Here is a 13241-nt window from a genome sequence, read left to right as displayed (position 1 = left end):
CTTCCACAAACTCCTTTCTTTCTCTGGATGCTCTACACTGCTGTGACCAATATGGTAGATTCTGGGAGGAGGCAAGGGGGAAGGAAAAAAAGGCTATGTGGGGAGGATGCCTAGTAAGCAGTTGCCTGGAAGTCACCAGAAGCTGTAGGGTTCCATCAAGGGTTCTGCCCCCAAATTGCTATGCGACCTTGATGGAGTCACTAAGCTCTACAGTCTTTGTTTTCCTGTCTGTAAAATGATAGGACAACAATCTCAGGCTCCTTTCCTGCCTCCTAAAATTGATGGGGGGGAGTCCCTGGGTGGGGCAAATGTTAACATGCTTGGCTGCTAACTGAAAGGTTGGAGGTTTGAGTCCACCCAGAAGCACCATGGAAGAAAGGCCTGGCAACCTACTTCTGAAAAATCAGCCACTGAAAACTGTTCTACTCTAACACGCATGGGGCCACCATGAGTTGGAACTGACTCAATGGCAACTGTTTAGAGTTGATGGGAGGGGTGAGATTCTTGATAGTGCTTTGGCAAGACTAAACCTTAGCACAAATTGTACTTTGAGAGGCTTTTTCACATAAAGGAAACCTTGTAAATGACTTCCTCACACCTCTATTCCCTCTTTTTTTTTAAACAGATTTGCCTGGTTGTCTATTGCCTGTATCAAGACAGTAGGATTGGATATTCTATATGATCTACAGCCTATTAAAAAGAAATGTTTCCCTGGAGATAGTTCTTTTAAAGAGCCATTCATTCATTCAGCCAGTATTTATGGAATACCTACTATGTGCCAAGCACCAGGCTGGAGCTAACTATCAAACACTCTGAAAATACAAGCAAACTTGCCAAAATGCTTTCTTCTTTATTTGGACCTGGAGTCTGTTGTGTTCTTCTTGCACCACAGTTCACTGCTCTAAAACACACTGAGTGTTTTTCAAAAACAAATACAGTGAAAGCTGTGAGACCCAGAACTCCACAGGACCACCTTGTTTTTCTGGGTCTCACAAGTTTTCCTCCTTTGACAGGGTGCAGTCACCACTTTTCTATTGCTCTCTATTTAGTGGAAAATATTTGAGTTTTCCTTCTCTGACAGGTTTCTACCTTACACAGTTTTGGGCTTTCACAGGTTTTACTGTTTGAGCATATCTCTGTCCTCAGGGCAGGGAATGACGGTAATTAAGCTCAGACTTTGGAGCTGGAATGGGCCTCCATACAGAGATTCCTCAACATTTTCCTCCAAAGATCTCTGATTATTATTTTCCCTATGGGCTCCAAATTTTGGAAGACTTTTGCGTACCAAATAGTGATATACTTATTAAATGATAGCTGCTACAGCCCTGGTGGTACAGTGGTTTAGAACTCAGCTGCGAACCAAAAGGTGGGCAGTTCAAATCCACTAGCCACTCCATGGGAAACCATTGGTGCAGTTCTACTCTGTCCAATAGGGTCACTCTGAGTCAGAAACAACTCGATGACAACGGGTTTGGTTTTGAGCTGTAGCTTTGGGTGGGGTGGGGAAAAATAAATATCTGATTTTGTTATGCTTTTTGAAATACTGAAAGCTGTTCACAGGCCTTCCCCTCTACCCTCCCCAATAGTGCCTTGTGGCCCTTTGAGAGTTCAGGGACCCCAGGTCATGAAAAGTCCTTTTCGAGTTGGTGGAGTTGGCTGTTCAGCCCACCTTTCTGGGTGCAGGGAGGAGGTGTTACTTTAAACTACATTTCCTGCAAGAGTTCTGGTAAAAGTATTCTCCATTGTCTTTCAGCTTTGAGATTTTGGGCCCATTCATTCTGTAGGTTGCAGAACTGCTTGCAAATTATGACTTGACCTGGCCTTTTCTCATCCAAAGAGAGATTATAAGCATTTTAAAAGCAGAGGCCCCCTTTTTCTCAGACTCCTAACAGTCTACATACACTGTGTTTAGAAGAGACTAAAATGTCTGATTGACTTATAACCTAGAGAGGGAGATACAGAGTGGTAAAGACCAGTTTGGGGGACAAACCTCAACTTCTTGTCTCCTTCCCCACAATGAGGAAACCCTGGTGGTGTAGTGGTTAAGTGCTACGGCTGCTAATCAAAAGGTCAGCAGTTTGAATCCACCAGGCGCTCCTTGGAAACTCTATGGGGCAGTTCTACCCTGTCTATAGGGTCGCTATGAGTCAGAATCGACTTGACAGCAACGGTTTAGGCTTTCTTTTTTCCCCACAACGATGCCACCTAGAGATTTACTTCTCTAAGTTTACCTCTCTAATCCCTAAGATGATGGTAGAGAAAGGTGCTAGGCAAAAGATGTTAAGTATAAATTGGGGGCTGAGATAGTATCCAAAGAAGTGTCTGTAATACAAAATGATGACCATCTGCCAAGGCAAGAACCCTGAGTGGGAAGAATGATGACAGACCCCCCCCCAACCCTGGGCAGAGGATGAACAGCAGGGGCCGAGGGTCCAGGCTTCTGGCAATCACTTCTAGTATCAGTTCTGCACACAGGGAAGGCACAGAAAGCTGGGGTAAAGTCACAGACTCTGTCCAGCCCTGGGTCCATCAGGAGTAATTCTAGGTCTGCTCATCTGTCTAGAGCCCAGGGAGGTTTCTCAGATCTGCCCTAACTTTTTTTACACACAACCATTGTCAGATAACCCTAAACCAATCACAACCCAGGGATGCTCTGTGGTCTTCCCCCTTCCCTCTCTAGCTCCTTCCTTATCTCTCAGGAAAAGAGGCAGAAGGAGAAATGACCTTTCAAAAAAAAAGACAGAAGCTTCCCACATCATCGTGAAACAAAACTGCCTGTTATGGAAAGAATCTAAGAATTCAAATGTAAACTCACCTGGAAAACACCAGCCACACAGTATTTTCAGCACCAAAAAAAAAAAAAAAAAAAAATTTTTTTTTTTTTTTTATCTGACCAACGTATAACCCTCTGTCAGACTACGCATCTCATTTTAACTATTTATTTTTACATCTGATTTTTTTTTACTTGAAAAATATATGGTCACCGATGGGCCACTGAATATTACAGCTGGGACCTTAGAGGCCACCCAGTCAGAGGGGTTTCCAAACCAGGGCTTAGAGCATGGTGACTGAGATGTGGGCCCTGAGGTCAGATAGCCTGGGTTCTAACCCTTGCTACGCCTTTGATTAGGTATGTGATCTTGGGGAAGTGTCTGAACCTCTCTAAAATCTGTAAAAAGGAGTAACACGATACCTACCTTGCAGAATCCTAAGGCTTGGATGAGATAAAGCATGTAAAGTGCTTAGCATGTGGTAGGAGGGTGTAATACTTTCACCCCTAAAAACAACGTCGTTAGGTACCATTGAGTTGGTTCCAACTCATAGCGACCCTATGTACAACAGAGTAAAATACTACCCGGTCCTGTGCCATTCCCACAATCATTGTTATCCTTGAGCCCATTGTTGCAGCCACTGTGTCAATCCATCTCTTTGAGGGTTTTCCTCTTTTTTCCTGACCATCTACCAAGCATGATGTCCATCTCCAGGAACTGGTCCCTTCTGATAACATGTCCAAAGTATGTGAGACGAAGTCTTGCCATCCTTGGCTCTAAGGAGCACCTTGGCTGTAAAGATCACACCCAAGAAAACCCTATGGAGCAGCTCTGCTCTGTAACACATGGAGTCCCCATGAGTTGGAATTGACTCCATGGTAACAGGTTTGGTTCTGGGTAATAGAAACATAAACTAACACTGGTTGCTGTCGAGTCAGTTTGGACTCATTGACCCTTGAGACCTGAGTAGAAATGCCCCATATGGTTTCCTAGGCTATAATCTTTACAGAAGCAGACTGCCACGTCTTTCTCCTGCAGAGCAGCTGGTGGGTTCAAACTGCTGACCTTTTAGTTAGCAGCTGAGCACTTAACCACTGCACCACCAGGGCTCCTATACATGGAATAACAAGGCTTTGTATTTCTGCTCACCATTTTCCAAGCACCTCCAAACATTTTATAATACAGTTTATACAGGTTTCAAAGCAAGTCCTTTGTCTTCTAGTTATTTTTTTACTTCTATCCCTAACCCAGTTAAGTAAAGCTCTTGTTCCCAGCACTTATATTTTCCTCTCTAGGTTATTTTGGGAAACAATGAAAAGTTTGTAAAGTTACTTCAGAGCCTCCTATGTACACTTAATTTGGGGTGAAGACCTGGTAGGAAAAGGGGAAGGAAAGAGGCCAGGTGCGTAACTAACAGCTGGCTGAAATGTCTTGTTTCTAAATACCTTTGAGCTCCTGTACACATAATTGCTGAATTATAAGATGATGCAGACCTTTGTGACGGTTTCTAGTAAAACAGTTTGTCTGGGTGTGATCTCTAACTATTTTGTCTTTCAGTAAAAGGAGGAGGTGTACCAGCTCTCCCCTACCCCTTTCCATTTGTAAACATTCTGTGGGACTTTCTAGCTTCCTAGCAAAGATAAAAGCCACCAGTACTGATGAGAATAAGCTGAAGGACTTTGATCGCCAGCCTATTGTGTGAACTCTTTAGGTACTTGGTTGCCTTCAAGTGTGCCCCATGTGGGTCAAATTCTAGGAGTGATGTTGGTGCAGCAACTCCGGAGGAGGGCTGGCAGTGGGCTCAAGGGTCTAGAGCAGCCTCAGTATAAAGCAGCAGACCATTTTTTTGGCACACAGGCTGAAGTGGGGGAAAGGAACTCAGCTGTATTTCAGGAGATCTAAGTTTGAGGCTTCAATTACTAGTAGTTGCAGGATTACAGAGCTGATTTTAGTTGATCTCTTTGGGTCTCAATTTCTATCTCTTTTTAAAAGTTATATGAAATGACACAAACAAAACATGAATACATTCTTTTTATATGAAATGCAAATAATACAATAACAGAATTAAGAGCAAAAGTTCCCTTTATTCTTCCTCATTTTCACTCCTCTCCCCAGGAATGAGGTCTCTGGGTGGCGCAGTTTGTGCTCAGCTAGGGCAACTAACGACAACTAACCTAAAGGTTGGCAGTTTGAACCCATCCAGCAGCACCATGGTAGAAGGGCCTTGTGGTCTGCTGTAATAAAGATCAGAGCCAATGAAAATCCTATGGAACAGTTCTACTCTGTAACGCATAGCATTGCCATGAGCAGGGGCACATTATCCAATAGGCAAGGTAAGCACAGTGCTTACCTTGCTTACCAGATCATCTGTAGTAAACAATTTCACACGGGTTTTGTGAAATTGATGTGAAATCCATGTGAAATTGTTCACTACAGATTAGTAAGTGCTTACCTTGCTTACTGGGTCATCCACCCCTGTAAATTTGAAAAGAGGCTTTGATTCTGTAGGAAGGTGCTGTGGGCTGGGAGAGAGAGAGATGCCAGCCATACCCAGAAGCAGAATCTTTGGTGTGGTGAAAAAATGTTAAATTGTTACTTTGCCTATTGGGTAACCAGCCCCTGGTTATGAGTCAGAATCGACGTGACAGCAATGCCTACCAGGTACTCCAAGAATAACCACTGGTATCAGTTGAGGTGGTGTATCTTTCTGAATCTTTTTACATATTTAGTTACATGTAAATATTTTTTTTTTTTAAATATAGGAATATATAGTTATTTTCTCCCACAAGAATGTAACATTCTGAGTTCGCTACTTTTTTTTTCCAGTTCTGCACCTAATAATTTTTTTCACAATAAATCTTAGTGACCATTCCATACGAGTACATATAGATTTACTTCATTCTTTTTAACAATTCATAATTCATTGTATGACAGTACCACACAATTATTTAACCACTTCCCTACTGTTTCCAATTTTTGCTTCCCATAAACAATGCTTCAGTGAGTATTCTTGTGCATCCCTCTTTGTGCACATCTGCAATGTTCAGCTGTGGAATAAATTTCTAGATATGGAATTACTGGGCTAGTGACTCTGTGAAGTTTCAGTTTCGATAAAATTGGCCAAAATTCTATCCATAGAGATTTTACCAATTTTTTAGTACCAGCAGCAACGTAGAAAAGGGCCTGATTCCCATACTTGGCCTGTTTAAGGGGCCTAAACATTATAATATTGTAAGTCCATTTCTCCATTTCCTGATTTTTCAACATTTATTTGCTCACATGCCTACTATGTGCCAGGCGCTGTGTCAGGTGCTGGGAATACAGCTTCGAACAAGATTGAAGTGATCCTTGCTCTTGCTGTACATGGGGTTTCTGAGCCTCATACAGTTAGTTGCTTGGCAAACACAAGAAAAAGAAAAAACGTTCAATAAATGTTTGCTGCAAAGACTCGGCATCCAAGCAAAGAAAGGCAGGTGTCGAAAAAAATTTTATTTTTTTTAAGCACAAAAGGTAGTATGAGACAGATGGCTAGGTTGAAGATAGGGTGAGAAAAGGGATAGGTTTTTTCGAATTGAAAAAGAGCCAGTCAACGCTTCCTTCCCAGACCTCCCATGCTGGCGTGGGAAGAGGGAAATCTTAACGAACTATATTTTTTACTATAGATAACAAATCACAGCAGAAGATGAGTCTCTCTACCTTTTCTCCCGACAGCAAAGAGCACAGGTATCCTTTCTGATATAGCTTTCAGAGCTCAATCCAGGAAGAGGACCTGGGCTTCCTACGTCTCCGTAGGGCACCCCTTCAACATAGAACTAGAAGTTACTCGACGAAAGCGAGGCAAATCATGACCAGGTGCAGGATCTGGAAGACTACATTCTCCAGGATGCACTGCTCCTCCCTGGGCGCCGCAAGTGACGTCAAAGACGTCCTCTTTACGACAAGAACCGGGGTGGGTACTAGAAAGCAACTACTCGTCCCTGGGTGCAGAGCGCCACCGCTTTAGTCATATACTGGCTTGCTTCCTGGTAGCTGGCGTTCCCCACTTTACTCCGCTCTAAGGAAAGGGACAGGAGGGGAGAGGGGTGTTTAGATTGGGAAGCCCTGCGACACTTCAAAAGAGAAAGTGGGGAAGACCCTTCACTTCAACTCAAAGTAGTTCCCGCGCAGGGTAGTGAAGGGTTGTGGGTTTCCCCCCTTATTTATTGTTTCTTAGAGGCAATGCCAAGCTCCTATTGGTTGAAGACCTCGAGGGTGGGAAGTACACGAACCCACAAATCGAAGTTTTCTCCGTATCCCCATTGGCCCCGCCCGTAGCGCAGGCGCGAGGGCTCCAACTCCAGCCCCTGGGGACTTGTGAGAGGCAATTGGCCAAACCCTGCGAAGTGGGAGTCCGGATTGGTAGTTGCTAGCAGGAGCCTGGTTTCTTCCTAGACTTCTGCAAGTGATAGTGTGTGATTGGTTTAAATCCGCGGGCACCTGTCGGTGATTGGGCGGGAGCCACGGGACGGGTGCGATCATTGGCTGGTGCTGGGGCCATCCCCCCTCGGGCGGGCGACGAATGATGAAATGGGAACGGGGAGGGGAAAGGCCGCGACGAGAGCGCGCGACCTCGGCGCCATTTTGTAGAGAAACAAGCGGAGTTAACCGAAGAGGGGGTCGAGGAGCGCCGGAGTCGGGGACCCAGGAGTTTCCTGTGTCCAGCGCCGCCGCAGCCGTGTGAGGTGAGGTTGGCTGGAGCCTGGGGTTGCCGTAGGCGGACCTGGTCAGCTACGGGACGCGAGTGCCGGTGGGGAAAGGCACGGGGGTGGTCCTGGGGCCATTGGAAACGTTGCCCGAGTTCTGGGGAGTGAGGAGCAGCCAGGCCGGGAAAGTGGCGAGGCAGGGGAGGGTGGACTCTGCCCCTACGACTCGCGGAGGCTTGGGCCCTAAGGAAAAGAGGCCAGCGCGAAAGCTCCGGGAAACGGATGGCAGAGCGCGGGGTGAGAGCCGGGGTGGCCCCCGGCCCGGGCCTGGACGCTCCGAGGACGGCGGCGGTGGCGGCAGTTTGGGCCACTGGGCCTCACTTCGCGCGATCTGCATCTCCTAAGACCCCACCAGTCTCCTCAACTTGTTCTTTCCTCTCTGGGCTCCCGAATGGGTGCAGGGGCATCGGCCCCCGAGGCCTACTTCCGTGGACAGGGGGACCGTGTTTGGAGTTGTGGGCTCCCGGTTCTTCTCCGTGTACCTGGATCTGCGAGTCCCCTCCTCGCCCCCAGCACGTTGTCAAATCCCCCATGTTTCGGGTGGCTACGGGTGGGAGGGGCGGGCGGGAGCGAGCACTTCCTCATTACTTCTGGCCACAGGTTTTGTTCCGCTCGCGCGCCTGTGCGCTCAGTTTTCTCCGCCGTCCGCCCCCAGCCACCCGCCGGCTGTCTGCAATAGTGGCGGTTCTGCCCGTCCGCGGGGAGCACCCCTAGCGAAGAGAACGCTTGTAGGCCACAGTTGCTGGTGAGAAATTTGCCGCAGATCTAACGGGGGTTACTTAAGGCCGAACACACAAATAATACCTTTTTTCCCCCGGTATCCTTCCCCCTTGCAGAATTCATCCAGCTGTGCTAGTACAGATACCACCCCCACGAGTAGTAAGCTTTGTGGGTTAAAGAGCAAAACAAATACTGATCGATGTGTTTGAAAATGTTGTGCTTAATAGAAACTATATTACAATTAAATCCCTCTGAAGACACTCAGTCGAATGTCACATTTCTTAGGACTCTATTATTTGCTTTTCTGCCTATTTCTCTATAACTCTGTTGCATGTGACTGGGTTTTTTTGTTTTTTTTTTTTAAGCAGTTAGTAATTTAGGAAATATAATCGAGTACTTTTTTTAGGAAAAAATTCTGAACACTCCCTCTATGGCAGGCCCTTTGATAGGGATAGGGATACATGGATGAAAAAATGGGGGAAGGTGAGAAAAAATTAGCAAGTAGGTCAAACAGATTAAGAACAAACTTGTTTTAGAAGGGATACTTGAATTTAATACTTTAGTGATCTTTGACCCAGGTTGAGATTCTTAGCCTTCCAAAGATTGGTAGTACAGTATTTTAATTGTTAATAAGCTGTATGGTAACAGTTGAATCACATTTTAGGACACTGCAAATTGTTACCTTGTCTAAGAAGAAAATGGGTTGATGATACATAAAGCTTAGGCATCTAGTGTTTTGACGGAAATGGCAGCATGTTGATAAAATCTGTTTGGAGGATTGGTCCTTTTTCAACAAGTGGGCCCCAAGACTTTCAGTGAAAACTTAAAAAAGACTTAATCAAGGAACAAAGACTTGACCAGTAAATGAAAATACTTCCCTTTCTTACCTAACATTGTAGTCTTAGAAATTAAAAAAAAAATTTTTTTATACTCTGAGTAACAAAATATTTGCCATTTTAACAATCTTCACATGTACAGTTCAGTGACATTAAGTGTGTTCATCATGTTGTTCAGCCATCACCATTAACACGCTTACTGTCCCCCGAGTCTGTCTTAGGAGTTTTAAGGCAAGCTTTCTGGCACTGTGGTGGAACAGAGCTGAAATGCTCTTCCCTGGTTCCGTGGCTCTTCCTAGTCTCTTAAATTTCTACTGAAGATTTAAATCCTGGTCTCCCTGTCATGGATCATCTCAGGTTAAGTACTTCGACATTCTCTAAACTTTGGATTAAATCATAAAAAACAAAACTATGTGAAGCCAGAAAAGGAGATGCCTACTACCTCTTCAAAACATGCTTTAAAGACTAATTTCACAATTATCTTTGATGTTGATTTTTGTAAGTATGTTTTTGGTTAGATGCTGATCTAGTTAGAAGAAACGTTCTTTTTCCAGCTTGTATTTATAAACTTGATTTTTTATTTCATTCTGTTAGATAAATCTTTGGCCAATTTGTCTACAATAATTCCAATTAAAACACTGATTTTTGTAAAATGTTTGTTAGTCATTTTGAAATGCTGTGCCTTACTAACTGGACATATTCTTTTGTAAAAGAAGAAAGCTTTCAAGTCATCAAAAATATTAGCTGAAGCACTTCTTAAATAGCCCTCTGACCAAACTGAACTTCCTGCTGGGAAGTTTCAAAATGGCATCCCACTGAGCCTTATTTTAGGACTTTATATATAGAAAATCCCAGCAGTTCCTTTTCTGTTTGCTCACAATTTTTTAGTAGCTGTTTCAAAGCTAAAATCATTTGGAAACCTTTTGCATCCTGTGTACATAATAGTTTATTTTAACATACTTTTCACTCAGTCTTGCAAGAATGTAACGAAACAGTTAAATCCTTCATTGAAAAGCATTCTTTTAAGAAGTCAGCAATTAGAGGTGTAGACTTAATCTGCAACCCTCTTCTGAGGTTTGAAGGAAATACAGCCTTTCAGAGTGTAGAGGGTGGATTTAAGAAATGTTTAATGTTGTTAGGAGGAAAGTCTAAAATGTTGATTGAGACATTAAATTGTATGCAGGAGAGTTTTTTGTGATGTTGAACTAACGATATGAAATAGAAGGTGGGATGAAAGCATATTTTGAAATACACCATCCTAATGTTTTTAAGATTCATATTAAGAGCTCAACATTTTCCCTTAGATGATTAAATTAGCTTGAATGTTTGTCACTCAAGTCTTCAATTTATAGCTCCTAGTTTTTGAAATTGTTACTTTTTTATATAGATCTGTTGTAAGAATAGTTTTTGTCTAGTTTCAGACCCTTTATCTTTTTTGCAGTAGCTTTCTAACTAATGTCCAGTACCATTTCCAGTCCATTTGTTTATTGGGTTTCTTTTTTATGTAGATAACATGTGAATACGTTATAATTGTAAAAGATTCTAGGAATACCATTCTTTATATTACTGCCGATTTGCTTCCAAATTTGGTCCTTTGGAAATATCCTTTTTCTGCTCAGAAGTCCTTCAGATACCTTTATCTGGAGCTAGAAGGGCTGACCCCTCCTTGTCCGTAGCAGCACATTAATGTTCTGTGCTATGTGAACAAAAGACTGCTACACAGTTGTCTCCAGATACATCTCTGCCCCTTTTGTCTGGAAAGTCCCCGTCATCTGTATCTCCCAAAACTTCATCCCTCATTCCAGTCCAAACTCAAATGTGTTGTCTACTAATCTTTCCTGATCATTCTTAGCCAAATTGATTTTTCACATTTCTCTTGGCCTCCTAAAGACTACTTGGAAAGTTCACTTAATTGTATGCCTGTAAATTTTCTGTGGGCAAGGAGTCTCCCCTTCCTCAAAATGTAAACATTGCCCAGATTTATGAATGAATAGCACTTCATTTGATACAGTTCGGTAGATTTATAGACCATGGCATTCTTAGGAAACAGTATGTCTTGTTTTTGTTCTTTCAGGGCGTGGATTCTCTCTCTTATGGCTATATATTTATAATTGTTATTTTTTTTAGATAATTAAACTTTGGAAGTTTGTCATTCAGAATTTTGTTGCCATCACTTTATGAAATTGAAGCCCAGGAAAGTGAGGTGACTAATTTAAGGTCAAGTAATGGCAAAGCTGAGTGTGTCAGGTTTTCCTACTCTAGCCTAATGTTCTGTCTTTTCATACTGTTTAACTTGAGTTGTGACATTATTAGAGTTTAATACAAAGACATAAAAGATCCAGGTATCTGATAGTTCATCAAAAAAATGAGAACCTGTATGGTCAATCAGTCGCTTTTTTTTTTTTTCTTTCTTTTAATAATGCTTGTTGTGTTAGGTTTAGGTTCCCATTCAACAGTTTCTACACAAGTTGTTCAGTGATGTTGGTTATGTTCTTCACAATGCGTGAATGTTCTCATTTTTTCCATTTTGGTATTCTGTTTCATTAATTTAGTTTCTCTGCCCCCTTACATTCTCATCTTTGTTTTAATTATTGACTGTTTGGTCTCATATAGATTTTTTTTAAAGGAGCACAGTATTTATGCGTGATAGTAGTTATTTTTTGAGCCAATTTGTTACTTAGCTACAGGATGACCTTGGGTTAGCTTCGGTTCAAGGTTTGAAGAGTATCTCAGGCCAGTAGTCTCAGGGAGTCCTCCAGTTTCAACCAGTCCAGTAGGTCTGGGTTTTTTTGGGCGGTGGGGGGTGTTTGAGGTTCTGTTCCACATATTTTTTCCATTCCACAATCAGTGTCCACCTCTTGTGGCCCTGATTAGAATGATCAGTAGTGGTAGCTGGGCACCATCTAGTTCTTTTTGTCTCAGGGTAGATGAGGCTGTGGTTCAAGTTGACTATTTGTCCTGTAGACTAGTTTTTACTTTTCTTTTGTTTGCTCCTTTCTCTTTTGCTCTGGATGAGTAGATACGAAGAGTTGTAAGACCCCAGGTGCTAGTCACCAAACTAGGATGTAGAACATAACTTTGTGAACTAAAACTCATTGCTGTTGAGTCAAATTCAACTTGTAGGAACCCTATAGGACAGAGTAAAACTGCCGCATACAGTTTCCAAGGTTGTAAACCTTTATGGAAGCTAACTGCCGCATCTTTCTCCCTGCATCTTTCTCCCTCTGAACGGCTGGTGGTTTCCAACGTCTGACCTTTCAGTCAGCAGCTGAGCGCTTACCCATTGTGCCTCTAGGGCTCCTTTTAGGAACTAAACCAGTTGCCTTTTTTATTTTATTTTATTTTATTTTAAATACACACACTGTTTTGTGACATTAGTTGCAATCCCCACAATGTGACAGCACGCTCCCCCTTTCTACCTTGGGTTCCCTGTGTCCATTCAACCAGTTCCTGCCCCTTCCTCCCTTCTCATCCTGCCTTTGGAGAGGAGCTACCCATTTTGTCTTATGTATCTGATTGAACTTAAGCACATTCCTCATGTGTATTATTTTTTGTCTTATAGTCCTGTCTAATCTTTGTCTGAAGAGTGGGCTTCCGGAATGGTTTCACTTCTGCGTTAACAGTGCATCCAGGATCCATAGTTTCGGGGGTTCTTCCAGTCTTTGTCAGACTGTTAATTCTAAACCAGTTGCTTTTTGAAAAACACAAAGTTTATCATCGTGCAACTAAAATCTCTGAAGGTAGTTGGGGATTTTACAGTTTACTATATTAATACATCTACAGAATTACACTGTTTACATGTTGGCAGTTACTTGAATTAACGAGAGTTTTCTTTACTCTAACTTTTTTCATTGGATGAGGTTTTCTTAGTTGTAACCAAAGCAGATTCGGGATTTTTCCCGGAAGTTTCTGGAGGTCAAGACGTGTGATTGGAGTTTTTCATCTCTTCAGTATGGAAATGTGAAGCTTGGGTGTGACATAAAGACAGTCTTTCCTGTTATAATTAGTGTGAGGGGTCACTGCTTAACCTCTGTAATGAACCTGCAGTGGCCTCCTAAGGATGGAGGAACTTAAATTTTAAAAAGTTCTTCAGCATTGTAAATTGAATTTTGATAGATATTTGAGTTGTTTTCTCTTGGTATAGTTCTAATTTTAAATAAAGGAGGTAGTTT

General features: G+C 42.7%; 1 protein-coding gene across 7 annotated transcripts in view; it reads left to right on the top strand.

Moving 5' to 3' along the window:
* Positions 1–7353: 7353 nt before the first annotated feature.
* Positions 7354–13241, top strand: part of CNOT1 (CCR4-NOT transcription complex subunit 1) — a 119973-nt gene continuing 114085 nt past the window's right edge. For all 7 annotated transcript variants that reach the window (XM_049865048.1, XM_049865045.1, XM_049865049.1 and 4 more), the window contains exon 1: positions 7354–7492. The gene's annotated coding sequence lies outside the window, so the exon portion shown is untranslated. The remainder of the gene's footprint in view (positions 7493–13241) is intronic.

The sequence above is a fragment of the Elephas maximus genome, chromosome 21 (assembly GCF_024166365.1).
Source record: "Elephas maximus indicus isolate mEleMax1 chromosome 21, mEleMax1 primary haplotype, whole genome shotgun sequence".
Taxonomy (NCBI): domain Eukaryota; kingdom Metazoa; phylum Chordata; class Mammalia; order Proboscidea; family Elephantidae; genus Elephas; species Elephas maximus.
This window is presented reverse-complemented; position numbering and strand designations above follow the sequence as displayed.